Genomic DNA, 19,005 nt, shown 5'->3' on the forward strand with positions numbered 1-19,005 from the left:
GCAACAGGGATTTTGCAATATTTTTTTGCAATATCATGGGAGCTATCTAGTGAATATTTGGCACTGGCTATGATGTATTCATATGTGATTTTAGCTACACGAAGCTCCAAATACAAGATAATGAGCTTTCTTAACTATCATCTCTTTACTTGAACAAATAGGAATCTGTGATGAGAAATCATAGAGCGAGCTCAGGAGCTTTTGCATGGAGTTTCTGTGCTGTTTCCTGACACTTCCATGAGAAATATGAGCCTAGTAAATCCAAAAAAGAGGGCAGTCATCTTAGAACATGCCATAGAGTTTTACAATTCAAATTTTTTCAGAAACATGCTTCAATATTTTCCTTTTTTAAGATTTTATTTTATTTTTCCTTTTTCTCCCCAAAGCCTGCCAGTACATAGTTGCATATTTTTAGTTGTGGGTCCTTCTAGTTGTGGCATGTGGGATGCTGTCTCAGCGTGGACTGATGAGCAGTGCCATGTCCGCACCCAGGATCTGAACCGTCGCAACCCCGGGTCGCCGAAGTGGAGCACACAAACTTAACCACTCAGCCACGGGCCGGCCCCCTTCAATATTTTCAAAGAGGTCAGCCCTAGTGGTCTAGTGGTTAAGACTTGGTGCTCTCACCACCACGCCCTGGGTTTGTTTCCAAGTTAGGGAACCATACCACCCGTCTGTCTGTCGATTGTCGTACTGTGGCGGCGGCATGTCACTGTGATGCTGAAAGCCATGCCATGGTATTTCAAATACCAGCAAGATCACTCATCGTGGACAGGTTTCAGCAGAGCTTCCAGACTAAGACAGACTAGGAAGTGGGAACTGGCCACTCACTTCCGAAAAAATTGGCCATGAAAACCCTGTGAATAGCGTTGGAACATTGTCTAATGTAGTGCTGGAAGATAAGAGGATGGCACAAAAAGACCAAGCAGGGTTCCTTTGTGCTGTACAGAAGGTCACTAGGCGTCAGAATCAACTCCTCGGCACTAACAACAAAATTTCCAAAGAACCAAGTTAATTGCTAGAAAGTCCTCTGTCTACCTAACCAAACCCAAGCTGTTATATAGTGTGTGATGACAATCAGAACATTTCAGCATGAGGGCCCTACTTGCTTCATCAAGTTTTGCTCAGGATGATGCCTTTAGTTTCACATTCTGTGGTCTTATTTTACTGACACACTATGCTTAGGTTCTTTTTATCCATGTATCTGAAAAAAATGTTATCATCTTTCTCTTTTCATTCTTCCTTTTAAAAAAAGATAAATCAAGCCACTTAAATACTGTCTATGCATCTGTCTTTTCTAACATTAAAAGGAGTACCTAAAATGTGCTGGGCTCTGTGTTGAGTAAACACTCTCCTTTGCCTGTAGCAGTTGTAATGGGGGAAACTGACACAGTGACTGGTAATTTTAGTACAATGTGGCATAATTGCAAAGTCAGATCTGTGTCAGAGTATCTTGTGAACACAAAACGAAAGTAACTAATGAGGGAGGGGGAAGAGTTTCAAGAATGGCTTCATGGAGGTGGTGACACCTAAGTTAATGATACTATATCTGAAACTCGGGTTTGCCTACTTTCAAAGTCCACGTTCATCCCACTGTGGTATAGTTGAGAAGAAGCTGTACAATGCTTAGCTAGCAATTAAATGTTGCTGAACAGTAAAGTTCTCAATTTAAGAATAATATTCTTCTACTTTATATAAGGTTGTTGAGATAATGAAAATCATTAAGAAATAAGTGGTTCCAAAATGATGTAATGTTAAAATTTCATATAATTACTTTCTGTTTTTGCAAAATTTTACAATAGTAGAGACATTAAAGCAATCAAAAGGAATAAAACAACAATTTAGAACCCTTCAGCTTTAATATGTGGATTCTGGAGTAAACTTCTGTAATTTACTTTTTAGAAGGAGAAAAGCAAAATGTTGTCGACTTTTTACATGATTGCTTACACCAGAAGACTGTAGAATGCTGATTAATTCTAAGTATCTTTAAATGACAAGTAATCTAGTCTTTTGCTGGTAGCGTCCTGTGCTAGTGGTCCCTTGAAAGCCTTCAGCTGGCATTTCCAGGGACTTGTTGCAGTAACATAAATTTCAGGTAGAAAGTCTGCTTCCCCTATATTCTTTCCCTAGGCAATATGTCCACTCTCATGTTTGCAGCTACCATCTGTTGATGACAGCCAAATCTAAAATCCAGGCCATAAGCTTTTCTTACACTTTAAGCCCTTTATCTTCAGATTTTATGAATATTTTTATGCCAAGAGGAAAGCTTATCTGTCAAAAAGCCAAGCCACAAAAAAGGAAAAAAAGCTGATCAGGATCCAGGGAACAAAACATAAAGGTTGAAAGTTAGGAATGCAGCCAAATAGTTCATTTAATCTACAGGAAACAGACAAGACAGAAACTGGGATTCACCAGAGATATCAATGGGTTAAAGGAGGCTTTTTACTGTTATATTTGTCCTAGCGTGTCCCATGAGGCACCACAGTTGCTCCAATTTACTTTCTAGCCATTTCTGCTTGTCTTTTTTTCTTTTGCTCCCTACCTACCTGATTCTCAAACTTTGGCACATGATTCATCTGTTCCTCAAGCTGTAGACACACAGCTCCATTCCCAAGTTAGCCTTTGTTGTCCCCTTGACCGGGACTCAGGGCCTTCTCTTGTAAGTTCCACTGTCTGTCCATTACTGCAACCCTGTACCTGTCTCAACACCTTTTCTTTTGTCATTTCATGTCTTCAATTTCAATTTTGAAGCAAGACTTTCATCACATAAAAAAAATCTATAAAAATTCCTACACCTCACCACAAAGTGATCATATGATGATAGTCCAGCTAAAATTTATAGTTTTTGATTTTTAAAACCAATTTATATAAACATTTTATAGTACATTATATAGAATATTAATGAATAAAATAGAAAAAGCGTGGCATAGTCTGACTAATGAACTGCTTGTTTCTTAGATAGAATCGCTAAGTATGTTCTAGGAAGCCTGGGAATTCTTAGAAATTCTGAGTAAGCCTCTGATCAGATGTCCTTTGCGGGACACTGCTAAAGTTGCTTTGTCTTTCCACACCAGCCAAAATATTTTCCTATCACCTGTCATTCTCTACAGTTCCGATCATAGAAACTTAATTTTAATTCAAAATGTTTTATTAAATTATGGATACTATTAATGGGAGAAAGAGGTTTGAAAGTGAAGAAAGTGCCCAAAGACAGATTTTCTCATTTCATAATTTCCCCCAGACCCCACTCTACATGTTTTTTTAAAAGATTGACATGCTAATGTTTATATAATGCTTTAAAGTCTTTGGATAAAAAAATCTAAATAGTATATGACAAAAATCTAAGTATATGACAGTAGTAATATAGTAAAACGTTCAAAGAACATATATATGTCACATATACATAGGAACACTCATATCGGGGGAACCCTTACGTATTTCCTCTTTACTTTTACATGAAATTTCTCCTCCCTTTAATCATGGCAATATCTGCCTTATGGAAAAGACAAGGATCATGGTAATACGTTCCCATTGCAGGCACTCATTGCAAAGATTTAATTCACTGAGAAATATATTAGCATATTAAATCTGCAGTTTTCCCACCAAGGCTAAATGTTTTGTGTCAGTAAATTTCTAAATGCATAGTCTTAATGGAAGATAGAGGAGTTATTGCAGGAGACTCCTTCATGGGAGAGTTTTTGCTATCTGCCAAGCTACTACTTGTTTCCAGCATGTGCTTTCATTAGTCATCCATAACAACCACCTGTTCATGCTTCAAACATTCAAGTTTCCTCATGGTAAAACAACCATTTCTTCTTAGCGTCAATTTTTCCTATTGCTTTATGCAGCCACAATTTTTGAGATATTTTTAGTCCCATTACTTTCTCTTCTGTCCCTTACTAAACTGTGAATGGTTATTTACTCACTTAAATTGATTTTCCATAGAAAGAATTATCTAGAGTGGTAGATACCCCAAAACTCTGTGGCTCCTTCCTCGGTTACCCCAATTTTGTTCCCAATCCCTTCCATGGGTTATAGACTTAACAAACCCACGTTATGAAAACCAGGCCATATTCTATGAAAACATTCTCCAGTAGCTTAGACAGATCCACAATATGTTTAAAGAGAATGATGAAAATGCCATCTTGTTAAGCCTAAATAACCTTAGTGAACTGAAGTAGCTGATACTGATTTCCAATCTTCCTGAGTAATATCAGTTTATAAATTGAATTATTATGATAACTAGTGGATATTTTGTTAAATAAAAGTAAAAACATGGAATAGTTTAGCAAGTATTTGAATATTTTTACCAGACAAAAGGTCCTTTAATATTTGTTTATGATTAGTTAATTTTTAAAAAGTATACTTTAGGCTTATGAAGTCAAAAAAGACTTTATAGTTTCATCTAATTAAATTGTTTACATTCATAAAAACAGTCACGCCACCCTGCAGATGAAAATCTACCCCCAAAAAATCATATACATTCAAAATATATTTCAGTCTCCTTTATTAATGCATGCAAACATTTAAAACTACACTCTTGATGATTAAATAATGTCAGAAACATACTGAAGAAATAACTCTTGATGACAATTTGGTGGAGGAGGCCCATTAATAGCCTTCGTAAATTTCTTCCAGGGTAGGATAAAATAGTTGAGCAGAAAATGCTATCCCCATTTTGGAAACTGGTTCAGCAAATTGAATCCAAATTCATGAGCCTAAGGTACCAAACTACAGTTCAGACATGGAGTATATGGACAGTATAAGGAAGTTGTTTGTGATGTCTCATCAGATGTTTCCAATAGTGTTGATATTCAGTCTTGAGAGAAAGTACAACAGAAGAGAAGATTTTAATGCAGAGGAATCTAGACCTGAGATGAGATGAGATGAGATATGGAAGATCAAAAGTAGATATTCTGCTTTCAGAAAGAATGACAAGTTATGTCTCTAATCAGCCAAAGATCTCTTTCTGTACAAGGATGCTGGAAAATCTAGGTACCAGGAACCTATGCAGTGAGACCAGCTGCTAAGCAGCCTGGCCACAGAGGACAAGAGTTGGTTGTTAGTAGCTCCTAATACACTGCTAGGTCTGTCTCTCATTTGTCCAGAGTCTGGGTGTGGCTGATTATGCCAATAATAATAATACTAATAATAACCTGGGGAATTGTGACACCACAGAACATGTAAAGACTGGCATCCATGTTATTAAAGGAGTTGTGTGAAACATTACACAGTACTAAGACAGGCTATAACCTCAAGAAGTTTAGTGTTCTAGGAGGGATAAGGATACAGATATACTCACAGTACTATGGGAAGATATAGCAAGGAGTAATTAACTCTGGATGTGCAGTTTTAGAAAGGGCTTCCCAGACGAAGTACTGTCTGAGCTGGGTCTTTAATTATGGGTAGGAGTTTGCCTGGTAGACCAGGAAAGGCATCTGAAGAAGGAATATTTTACAGAGGTCATTCTAGGCAAAAAAAGTCAAAGCGTGCAAAGGTATGTGGAAATGAAAAGGGAAAAATAGCTAGAGATGAGATTGAAGTAGAAAGCAGATATCAGATCTCAGAGTAACCTAATTCTTCATAACATAGTTATGACCTGTTTACTCAGGCTTTATACTTGATGGAATGAGGAAATATCTGTGCAAGAATACTTGCAAGTCGTCATTAATGTTGTATTTCTCTGAAAGCTAAGCAACATTTGCTACTTAATGAAATCCTATAGATTTATTTTCATAATGCTTATAATCGTCTTAGGGACTTTCCTGTGAAGTTGTGGAACCTAAAACTATACCTAGTGTGTACCTAGCCAGTGTTAAGAATTTGTAGGACAACAGACCATTTTATATGATTATTTAGTAGGGAGTAACTTGAGTACTAAGAATATAAAGCAATATTAGATAATCAACGCCTATAATGTTATGCAATTATTAATAGAATGACAAAATAATAACAAAACATAAATCCTCCTGATCCAAACTGAAGCCATGCGTTGTTCAAATTATTGGCTGAAAGAAAACCTGTGTTTATCTATCAAGTTCCACAAAGCAAATTATATGATAAATCGTATTCTGTTTTGTAAGCATTTCTTTCCCTTACTAAAATAAAGTTGTATTTATCCTTGGCAAGTTTTCCAGAGAATATTTAACTAGTACAGTGCTTTTTCTCTGACTTTTTCCTCTCTATCTGCTTTTACCTGAGAGCAGTGCCCTATTTCAGTCTATAAATTTTCATTCTATCTCCTTTCAAAATCAATTTGTTATGTTTAAAAGGGCTAAAGAGATATTTAGATGATGACCTGAAAGAGATATTGCTACTTAGGCAAGTAGGCACGCCTTTCTCCTTTATACCTTCCCTCAATCACACGCTAAAATTAAAAGAATAGCTTTCAGTTTATCTTAAAGTAACAGAATGGGTAAAAGTGCTGGAGACTGCTCTTAGCATTTCACACAAGTCCTGTAAAATCAAACAAAAATAAATCGAAACCCTACCAGAAATTAATAAGGAGTATTGAATGCATGGCAGAATTTTTTAATGTTTATAAAAGCTACAATAATATAACTAGAATTAGAAACAATACAAAAGTTTGGCTTAAGTTCTCTCTCCTCAATTAGGATGCGGAAGTGGTGAAAGGAGATCTTGACTCACTCCCAGCCATGGTTTCTAACTTATTGATAGGACAAGGGAAGCTGGAAGATGAGAAAATCTGCATTAACCTAAAAAATTAGCAGTAGAGAAAGTATAAGATACTATATAGCAGGAGTATATGCCAAATAATGTATTAATAAACATTTTTTAAAGCACAACCTTCTTGGAAATTCAGAGTCTCATGATTTTTATGGCTACTCTTATAATGGGTCAGAAGTTAAGAACTGCTCCACCTTTATAATCAACTTCCTACTTCTCAATATAAAGCTCTTCCTTCCAGCTCTTTAACTCTCATTCACAGATACTGTGTTCTATGACAGCATTGCTGATCTCCTTGACACTTTCTCCAAATCTCTTGCTTCCGCCAAACTTTACTTTCTTCCCTCTCCGGTCTTCTCTGAGAAGCCTTATCTCATAAACCTGGAGAGAGTTAAGTATATCATACTCAGCATTCCCAGAACATCATGTGTACTACCTCTGCATGGCATTGAACTGAAACGTTTGTATATTTGTTTCTCCATTGTACAGTGAATTCCTGGTTACTAATATAGAAAAATTCTAAATAAAATCCAGGACAACTTGAATAAACAGGGTGGAATCACAGCTTTTGATATATATATATATACATATATATATATATATATGTATATATATATATATTCAAATCCAAATTAGCAACTGCATCACTTTGAGCATTAACGTCACCAAGCCTCAGGGTCTTTTTGTTTTGTTTTGTTTTCATCTGTAACTACTTATAAGGTTGTTGTGAGAAACAAATGACATAATTGATGTAAAGTTTCCCGCAAAAAAATATACTTAACTAATGCTGGTTTCTTTTCATTTCATGAATTTAAATATTTTTCATTATATTATGAAATATGTAAATATAATATTGCAATAAATTAAACACAATCAGCTATCGTTCATCCTAGTAGAGGTGGAAAATCGTTTAATAAACTTCAATGCACATTCCTAATAAATGCTTTTCAAAGATGGGAAGTGAAAAGCCATTTTTTAATATATTCTAAGCCAACAGCCAGTATAATAGTAATGTGTGGGTGTAGAATTAAACCAATAAAACCATAAGAGAAAAAAAGTACAGCAATAGGTCATACTATTTATGATAAATGAGGCAGCAAAATCAAAGATAGAAGAAAATATGTTGGATAAAATTAGGTTCTCACCTCATTTCACACTCAAAACTCTAGGAAGATTCAAAGTTGACTATCTAAAACCTCTCCAAAGAAAAACAAGAAGAAATTCAACAGGAAATTTACCCAACTATTGAATATTTACCCAATATCTAAGATAAAGAAACTATAGATGATTACACAATTGAGAAGACTGACAGATTTGGCTACACATAATTATAAAACTTCTGACTATGACAACATTTTCTTTTAAAATGTGAAGTAGGGATAAAATAACTGCAGCAAAAAATAAACATAAGCAAAATTAAAAGATAAATAACGGGGCCAGCCCGGTGGTGCAGTGGTTAAGTGTGCATGTTCTGCTTTGGCGGCCCGGGGTTCGCCGGTTCGGATCCTGGGTGTGGACATGGCATCACTTGGCACGCCATGCTGTGGTAGGCGTCCCACATGTAAAGTAGAGGAAGATGGGCACGAATGTTAGCTCAGGGCCAGTCTTCTCAGCCAAAAGAGGAGGATTGGCAGTAGTTATCTCAGGGCTAATCTTCCTCAAAAAAAAAAAAAAGATAAATTACTAGCCTAAAATATTTGAGACAATTATTGATAAGTTAAAATTCTGTATTATAAAATATACTTCTAGGTTTATTTAGAACAGTGTATAATGCACCCCCTAGATACTGGGAAATGAATACAAACATAATATCTCCATATTCTCATTCATACTTCTATTCAAAATCACCATTTCCATTCTTGGTATTAGTAATGTGGTTTCAGTGTGCAAAACTTTCTATAAATGCAATTTCTAAACTCTGTGAGATTACAAAATTTTAAGATGTGTTCATAACACAAAAATTACATTGTGGACATCAGCCAAAAGGGTGGACTAAGGACTTCCAAAATTCTCTCTTTCTTAAAAGCAACAAGAAAATTTATAAAAATTGTCCAAATTAACTAATCCAGGACTCTGGAAATTCACTAAAGGCTTGCAACAATCCGGTGAGTGTGGAGCTCCTTCAGAACCTCATTTTCAGAGAATTGTCATTATTTGGCTTGTCTAGTGGTTCCCCAGAAGAATTAACACCAATCCTTCAAAAACTCTTCCAAAAAATAAAAGAGAGAGTAATTTTTCCCAATTCACTTTATGAGACTGGTATTATCCTCATACCAAAACCAGACAAAGACATCACAAGAAAAACAAACTACAGACCAATATCCCTTATGAATATAGATGCAAATATCCTCAAGAAAATGTTAGCAAAGGGAATCCAGCAATATATAAAAAAGGATTGAACACCAAGAAAGCAGGTATTATCCCAGAAATGCAAAGTTGGTTCAACATATGAAAATCAGTGAATATAATATACCTTATTAGTAGAATAAAGGGATACAAAAACTACCTGACTAGCTCAATAGACACAAAAAAGCATTTATCAAAATCCAACCCGTTTCTATGATAAAAACAACAAACTAGGAATAGAAGAGAACTTCCTCAACCTCATCAAGAGCTACTGGTGAAGGGTACAGGCTTATGAGTTTGTTATGTTTATTTGAATTCAAGGTCTTTGATTAATAAAAATAGAAGATCTTAGTACCTAATGAAATTGAACTTCACATGTTCAAATTCACCATGAAATTTTCTCACTGACTTGGGTGAAATACTGTTTAACTTCCTTTCTCTTTTGAATAGTAATATCCTTCAAGAAATCTAATGACGATCCTTACTAATATGCTTATCTTATGCAGCTAAAGCAGAAATCTTCTTGTGTGCCTGGATTATTTTTTCAATCCCCAAGTTCACGCTAATATATACAGAGTTACCTCTCTCCATGATAACCCCAAGCAGCAGCATTGAAGATGATACTGAATCGTCTCCATCAATCCTAAACCATATCTCAGTTTCACCCTTCCTAGCCCTCGAGGCCAGGGGTCCACTAAGTGTGGTCCACCGGCCAAATCCTGCTGGCTACCTGTTTGGCTAAGTGGTTTTATTGGAATACAGCCACACCCATTCTTTTAAGGATTGTTTTTGCCTTCTTTCACCCTACAACAGTAGAGTTAGGTAGTTGCAAAGACTCAAAAATATATTATTTGGCCCTTGACAGAAAATATTTGCCATTCTCTGGTCTAAGATACAGTTCGAAAATCCCAAGTTTTTACTTGTTTACTCTTTTCAATTTGTTTTGGTTTTCCTTTGGTTTTCTTCTCTCTCTGTTAATTGCTGAATGTGGGGGAAAAATGCCCTTCGACTCCATGTGTGCTTTTCTTTTGACCAGTTCATTTATTTAGTTTTCTATCATATGATACTCCTCACTATACTATAAAATCAACAGAACAAGTATAATGCTTGCCTTCTGAATCATTATCTTCCTCTGCCTAGTACGTATTAAGAACTGAATATTTATTAAATACGTTAAATCAATGACACATGGGTAAAACACCTTAAACTTATTTTGAAACAAGGAAGAGAATATACCCATAAAGTAATAAAATACACTAGTTATTCTAAAACTTATTTCAATATTTTTCTATTATACCAACAATTTGAGTAATGTATTACTCTGTAAAGAACATTTTTGTTATACAATATAGTAGTTAACTTCAATACTTAGCTCCTGAAACACATTGTCACTGTTTTCTTTTTAAGCAAACTTGTAAAAGTTTTAGGGAAATACTGTTAAATGGCAATAATTTCATTGTAAACTACAACTTTGTAAGTCATATATATATGCAAACACATATAAATGATATGTATAATATAATTTATTCTTATCTATGAAACTGTAAGTAAATATTATTTTCTGGTCTCCTTTAGAAGCTTTAGAAGGAGTTTCTGTGCACTCAGTTAAGTTTCATAGTCCTCAACCATACTTCAATAGAAAGTAAATAAGTCTATCAAATATAACAAAAAAGTAAAATTTCATGGGCGCATTTTTTTGTAAGCATTTTTCCCCCTTCTTCTTCTCCCCAAAGCGCCCCACTACATAGTCGTGTATTCTAGCTGTGAGTGGCTCTGGTTGGGCCATGGGGGACACCACCTCAGCATGACTTGATGAGCGGTGCCATGTCCATGCTCAGGATCCCAACTGATGAAACCCTGGGCCGCCGAAGTGGAGCACGCGAACTTAACCACTCGGCCACGGGGCCAGCCCCCAGAGTCACTTTTAATCTATTATTATTCTGCAGAGTGAACTGTTTGAATAAAGAATAAATAAAAAGTGTAAAGCATCAGTGACACTTGGGATGTGGGGATGTTTGAAAATTGGGCCTATGAAAGGAGTAAATAAGCACTGGTTTCAATCTAAGACGTAAAAGAAGGGAGATGATGGGGGCATTCAAGGTCAAACACCTGGAGAACACTTAGAGATGTATTTCAAACCTTGGGGGATGATGCCAGTAATCAAGAGGATCACTAACTAAAGAAAGCAGATGTGAGTACATGTTACAAGTTCACAAACAGTAGTTATCAGGGTGATCTAAGACTGTAGATGGTGTCTCTTTGACCTAGCGGTACTTTGAATGACCTAAAATTATGATTGCTACCGGATGCTTTAAGAAATCTGCCTGGGACCTGACAGCATGTTGTTGACACCAGTATCAGCAGCAATTAATTTAGACTTGAATAGATTGGTAAATATTGATATATAAATACGTTATGTTCTGTATGCTCAGCTTAAAATGTATTGTAGAAAATAAGGTATACAACAAGGTAAGTTCCATGGCAAATTAATCAATAACAACCGAAGAAGTTAGAAACATTGATCTAAAAATTTCTAATGATGAATTACTTGGTCAAGGATGTTATTCATTATTTAGAATACTAATCTTTAACAAAATGTGCATTTTAGTATTTATGGATACATTATTGGGGATTTAAAGGATCGCTGTAAAAAAGCATTATTCAAAAGAACATTTTCCAGTTTACTGTGGTATTTGTGAACATTAGAATGCCAGAGTTGCCATTCAAGTACCTAGGAGAGTCAGCAAATTTTACTCCTGCTAGTATTGTCAAGACTTGATCAATTATGAATACTAGATACACTTTTTAAAAATTTATTTTGTCCTATTGACTTAGAAATCACCTTGCATCAATGACATAGTCAAATAGGCTTTTTTTTCTTTTGAAAATAAAGTACCAAATTAAGAGTGTGCTTAATGTAATAAAATGAAGCCAAAATCAAAACCAGAATATCTAGAAGCATAAAGTTAAAGCCACAATTATATCTTATTCCCTTGCCTGCATCATTTCTTTTCCCCCACTACTGACAAGGTAGAGCCACAATAGTACACATAGCAGAAGTTCTCATTAATGTATACTTGGTTAGGCAGAGAGCACCAGGAAAATATTCATAATTTCTTCTTTGTCCTTCTCCTTTTCCCTCTACCCAAGATCCATAAAATTGTTGAGTCTTCCATTTTGTTAAGAAAATATCAACAGAGAAATGGAAATCTTTACCATATACCCATAGGGAAAGACTTGAGGTCAGCTTGAAAGGAACTAGCTCAATCGCAAATCATATGAAAAGCTCCAGGGTAGACAGGTGGTGGGACTATTGCAGGGGAGCAAATCCAGGGTGTTTTTCAAAAGATATTGTACATCATATTGAACCTTTCAGCTGTCAGTTCCCGGTGGCACCGCAGTTTCACAAGTTTTACAGGTAAAGTTCTCAGAGCTAAGAGGCTTGAGATGGGCAAGTATGTAATGCAGAATTTGCTCAGCTGAAAGAACAAGGCTGGCAGAATCCGTCCATAGCTAAGTTTCTTTATTCAGTTCAGAATGCGGTGGTCAGATTGCACAGCCACAGACCATCAAGTCTCAGGACAATGCCTCTAGACATGCGTTTTTGGCAAATAAGTTGTGATACATATGAGATAGGTGATTTCAACTGGGGTAGCTTGGTCAAAAAATTGTATGCAGCCCATTTAGGGTCTTCCAGCAATAGAAGTGCCTCTATTGTAGTTTAAGAAGTCTCTGTCTATATTATTTAGAGAGGCTTATATTATGTAAAGGTTTATATTATTTAATACGGGTTGACTAAATTGGGAGTGGAACTGGAGATTGGTTGTATCTCGTGATATAGCTTGGAACCTGTGTCAGAAGGATTTTCTCTTTTCAAGTTGAGAATTTATATTGTTAGAGATGTGGGGTTTAAGTTTGAGTATGAGGTGGATTATTAGTTACCAGACTTCTAGATTATTTCAGCCATTAGTAATCACAGCAAGTCCATCAGGAACAGAAGACCAGGTTGGAAGAGACCTTCATGAAATCGTTCACACAGAGAAGCATCAATCAACAGCAAGCCCTTCGACAGAAACTGGAACTTCATGGTGCAGCAGTTAACCTTCACATGGGCGGGGAGGTTGAACATCCTGCATAGTGCTGCCAGGAAATCCCCATTTTATACTAAGAGGGGGCTGGCTGGTTGCATATGTAGGATGTCCCATCTCCCCGCCCGCTTCATCAGGACAGATTCCAGAAACACTACTCTGCCTTGCTGAAGAACCATAAAGTCTGCATGTCAAGGAAATACGGATGCTGACCTACATCACTAGAAAGGCACTCTGTGTATGTAACAAATGTATTTACTAGAGGATAGAGTGCTGAGTGCTATGACCTTGGCTCGTAAGAGGAGTGGGTATGCGAGTGCATCTGTAAGCTCATGGCCAGTCAGGATGTATTGAACCGTATTAGCCAGCTGAAGGACCTGCAGAGTTGCCAGCAACTTCACCAGCCATACAGATAATGCCTTGAGAATTGCACCTCCTACTCTCAGCACTACACCACGGTAGGGGAATTTAGTAGCTGGGCATATTTATTTAGGATGCCCAGAGGCATAGTAGCTATGAGAAAGAGTCCAATTTCTACTTGTAGAAGGAAGCAAAGGATATAGCCTGAAAAGCAGCCCAGAATTTCATGTCTGAGGGTCAAGGTAAAACAGTAAATTAAAAAAAAAAAAATGTCTCAGTGTCAGAAGGAAACAATTTGGGACCAATAGCCCATAGAAGACCCAATAATTGTAAATCAAGTTCAAGTGGGTAGAAACACAGTCTAATATCAGGGGAAAATCAAGTTACAGGGGAGTGGGTGTGATTCCAAGGGAGAAAGTTAGCGGCGTGCCCCCGCCAAACATTTAGAAGATATAATTGACGTCAGATGCAGTATCCAGTCATATCCCGCAAACTTTGTCAAAGGCAAGGTGTTAGGAAATATCAAGAGCAGGGCTGAGCTCTCAAAAACATGGGGGCAGCAACAAAGTAGTAAAGCAAAACTCAGGCAATCCTATGGGCTGGACTCTTCTACTTTTGGATTCTATAGGGAGAACATAATCTCAGGAAAAAAAATAAGCCATTTAAATGGAATATAGTTTTATCAAAAAACCAATCTTATACTTAATTTTCCAGTTTTCACCATAGAATGCTGAAAATTTCACTATGGACCTGTATAAGGGAATTACTGATCTATAGGAGATGCTGCTGGCGGACAATCGGTTCTATCACCACCACCAGCTTGACTGATGCTATTGAGTTTTCCACAGACTCTAAGTCAAGAGCTGAGTTACCAGGCCATCTCAAAAGACTGTAGTTCTACAAAGGGTTTATTCGATATGCGTGCAATTCTAGGTTAAGTTTCCCCTCAGCTGTCCTGGCTTTGGCTCTCTTTAGTTGGTGGCAAGTGGGCCAATCTTACACTAAGGAAAAGGCTGACTCAGGGTTGGGGATTTAGAGCATTTGTATCCTTTTTCTTGCCTCAGTAACGCAGACTCTCCACTGGAATTCAGGACTGAGTGCGTCGTTCAGAAAATTTGTGGTTTCGTGTCTAAGGACCTAAAAATCCCGTGCAAATTATGGGCAAACTGTTGTTTATAGCATTCCCTTATAATTGTCTGTGGAGTCTGAGAGATATTTCTTCTTTCACCACTGATATTGGTCATTTGTGTCTTCTACTTTTATTTCTTCCTCAGTCTGTCTAGAAGTTTATCAATTTTACTGATCTTTTCAAAAAACCAGCATTTCATTTCATTAAATTTTCTCTATTATTATCTTTCCTCTATTTCATTGATTTCTGCTTTTATATTTATTACTTCCTTTCTTCTGATACTTGGATTTAATTTGCCTTTCTTTGACTAGAACTTTGGACTAGATTATGGATTAGAACTTTTGTCTAGAATATGGAAGCTTAGATCATGGATTTGAGATTTTCTTCTATTCTAAAATAAACCATTAATGTTAGAAATTTCCCCCTTAGTAGTGCTTTAGCACCATCACACAAATTTTGATATGTTTTAATTTTCATTTAGTTCAAATTATTTTCTAATTTGTCTTCCTCTTTGAGACATGGATTATGTAGAACTGTGTTTAATTTCCAAATACTTGGACTTTTTCAACACATCTTTTTGTTACTGGTTTTTAGATTAATTCTGTTATGGTCAGAGAACATGCATTGTATGATATCAATCATTTTAATTTCTTAAGATCTGTTTTATGACCCAGGATATGGTCTCTCCTGGTCAATTTTCCATGAGTTCTTGAAAAAAAGTGTATTCTTCTATTGTTGGGTACAGTGTTTTGTAAATGTCAATTTGGTCAAATTCATTGTTGGTGCTGTTCGAGTCTTTTATATCGTCAGTAATTTTCTGTCTACTTGTTCTGTCAATTACTGGGGAAGGGATGTTGAAATCTCAACATATAATTGTGATTGTATTTTTTACTTCTTTCTTTTCTATCATTTTTTTCCTTCATGAAATTTGAAGTTCTGTTATTAGGTGCATAAATGTTTGGGATTGTTATATTCCCTTGAAGAATTGATACTCTATCATTATGAAATGGTCTCTGATGTCCCTATTAATATTCCTTAATCTGAAATTTACTCTGTCTGGTATTAATGTAGCAACTCCAGTATTCCTTTGATTAGTGTTTGCATGATATATCTTTTTCCACCCTTTTACTGTGTATCTATTTATATCATTATATTTAAACTTATAAGATCTATTATAGGCAGCATATAATAGGGTCGTTTATTTGTGTTGTTTTTAATCCAACATGGCTATCTTCTTAAGTTGATGCAATTTATACTTTATATTATTTACATTTAATGCAATTTTTGCTTTGTTTGGAATTATGTCTATTATTTTGTTTCTATTTATCTCTTCTCTTTTTCATTTATTTTTTCCTATTTCTGAATTATTTTAGGATTTGTACATTGTATTTTAGTATTCCATTTTTTGATCTATTGTGTTTCTGACTATATTTCTTTGTACAGCTTCTTATGAAGATTGCTCTCTAGATTAAAATATATGTACCTAATGCTTCACAATTTCCTTGTAGTTAGTATCTTATCACTTCAAGTGAATATAAAAACCTTATAGCAATACGGGTCCCTTTATTCTCCCCCTTTTTGTTTTAGTTATACTATGGAGTACGTCTATGTACATTAAGAACCTTCTCAGACAATGACATAATTTTTTGATGCTCACATCTATTTTAAAGACTTACAATTTTAAAAAATCTGTTATATTTTCCCAGATTATTTACCATTTCTGTTGCTTTCCATTTATTCCTAAAGTTGATAAGTTTTCTTCTAATATAATTTCTTTCTTTCTGAAGAACATACTTTAACATTTTTTAGAGAAAGTCACCTGGTAGTCAGTTCCTTAGTTTCCCCTTATATGAAAATCTCTTTATTTCACCTTCATTTTTTTGAAGATATTTTCACTGGATATAGAATTCCTGTTGGTGATTAGACTGCCTTCTGGCCTCCATGAATTCTGATGAAAGTTCTGAAGTTGTTCAAATCATTGCTCTCCTATATGTAAAGAGTCCTTTTTCTCAGCTGCTTCAAGATTTTTTTTCTTTATCTTTTGTTTCCACCAGATTATGATGTGGCTAGGCATGATTTTCTTTGAGTTCAATCATTTGGGTTTTGCAGAACTTCTTAAATCTGTAAATTTATTTTTCATCAAATTTGAATGTTTTAGACCATTATTTCTTCAAATATTTTTTTTCTGTATCATTCTTTCTCCTCTCCTTTTCAGGTTCCAATGGCATGAATGTTAGATATATACATATTGTTCCATAGGTCCCTGCTAGGTTCATTTATTTTCAATTTTTTTCTCACTCTTGTTCAGTTTGGATAATTTTTATTGATTTACATTCAGTTTTAATGATTCTTCATCTGGCATTGTATTGAGCCCATCCAGTGATTTTTTTTCTTTCAGATACCCTATTTTTTTTCAGCTCTAAACTCTTCATTTGGTTCTTTTTATCAGTTCTAGTTATTTGAGAAGTCCTCTTTCTGTCTATTTCAAGAGCATCCAACCTTCCTTCATTGAGCATGGTGATGGTAGCTGCTTTGAAGTCTTTGTCTGTAAATTTCTGTGCTGTCGAATTTTTGAATTTAATGTAATTGAAATGTACTTACAAATTATTTTTTATAATAGTTGTTGTTGGTTTTTTCCTCAAATTTAAGGAGATTCCTTTTATCCCTATATAATTAAAGTTTTAATTAGGAATGGCTTCTGTATTTTATCAAATTATGCTTCAATATCTATTAAACGATCAGAACATTTTTTTACACATGTAGTACAAGGGGTTATTTCCACAGATTTTTATGATACTGAAGTACCCTTGCGTTCCTGGAACAATTTTTATGTTCCCATGATGCATTGTTCCTTTGATACTTTGCTGGATTCTGTTGCTTAATATTTTCTTTGTGTCTTTGAATCTATATCAATGAATGCTATTTGTCTTTAATCTCATTTTTTCAGTGTTTTGTAGGTTTTGATATTGACATTAGATTGTTTTATGAAATGAATTGGGGGAACTTTTAAATCTTTTTCAGCTTGTTCATCTTTTCATATATATTAACTTAAAGACATCAGTTATAACTTCTGAGTTCCATTCTAGCTTTGAGATTACTTCACAGTTGTCCTTATATCTCTGAATTATATTACCAGAATAATGGACAATTATTCTTTTCTGTGTGGTGGGATTATGATCTGCAGGGTGGGGATATTCTTGTATGCGCTTAACAAATATTTATTGAGTGCCTAATTTGTGCCAGGCAAAGATGTTTATTTCATAAAAATAAAGCCCTTTCATATTTCATTTGCACAAATGAAATTTTACAATGAATTTTACATTTAAATTTTACAATGTATTTTATTCAATCTTTGTCATTATCTTCAATATTGGGGAGGAATGCCTGTGATTTTTAGTTACTAAGGATCATGCAAACTTTGAACGATTAAATGAATGAATGAATGAATATATGAAAATGTCTTATGAAACACTATACACAATTTTTGCCTCTGAAAATAAGGTTTAATCTCACTCAGCTATGAATTGACCTCCCCCACTGAAATTATGCTACATAGCCTCTTTGCTATGCAACTTCCACCAAACTTTTCACATCTTTCTTCTCTGCAATGTACCTGGATCATATAAATTTATCTAAAGCAAACAGACTTTAATTTCATTGAGATAACTTAAAATGTCCATTTGCCTTAAAAAGGCAAATGAGAAAACATTAAATATTCACTGAAATGCTAAATATTTTGAATTAATAGGTCTTCACTGAGGTCCAGGAAAGAATATTTTTATTAAGAATCTTTGTTGATAATCGTGATCAGTCAAGTGTGAGAAAATCTAGCTTACAGAAATTCAGAGAAAGTTTTCTGCAATTATTCTTGATTGTGAAGTGAATCCAGAAGTTACTGATTCAGTTCCTTCTGATATGGCATCCTTTGGGATAGTTTTTACTTTAGGTGCTTGTTCATTGACTTTGGATTTTGCTGTGTTGTATGTTTGGAAGTAGACGTCTTGGAAAAATCTGTATAAGGAACTTTGTCCTCTATTGGAAAAGCAACTATATTCATTATCTAGTAAGAAATAATGTATGGTGATAGGAGGTAACGTAGTGCTCAGGAAAAAATATCAGGTTTGGACCAAGATCTTTTATTCACACTGTGGACTTAATGAGTCCAAAACTTTATGAGACACATTTTCCTTACACTGTAGGATAAAGGAAACTACATTGTGAAATTGCTTTTTGTGTGTGGAAAAAATAAAATGAAGTCCTTAATGTTGTGTTTGGTACATGACAGATCCTGCAGAATAGCTATTGCCATTTTTGCCATTATTAAACAAGTAACAGCCGAGAACTGACCAGATAGTGTATTGACTTTGCAGAATGGATATGTACCCAAATAAGAAT

General features: G+C 35.2%; 1 protein-coding gene and 1 non-coding gene across 2 annotated transcripts in view; both read left to right on the plus strand.

The window, feature by feature from the left end:
- HTR2C (5-hydroxytryptamine receptor 2C) overlaps positions 1–19,005 on the plus strand; it is a 307,873-nt gene that overhangs the window by 208,716 nt on the left and 80,152 nt on the right. The gene's annotated exons all lie outside the window — the stretch shown is intronic.
- MIR448 (microRNA mir-448) lies at positions 13,145–13,253 on the plus strand. Its single transcript, NR_033092.1, has one exon. It is a non-coding gene; the product is annotated as a microRNA mir-448 (primary transcript).

Source organism: Equus caballus, chromosome X (assembly GCF_041296265.1).
Source record: "Equus caballus isolate H_3958 breed thoroughbred chromosome X, TB-T2T, whole genome shotgun sequence".
In the NCBI taxonomy this organism is placed as follows: Eukaryota; Metazoa; Chordata; class Mammalia; order Perissodactyla; family Equidae; genus Equus; species Equus caballus.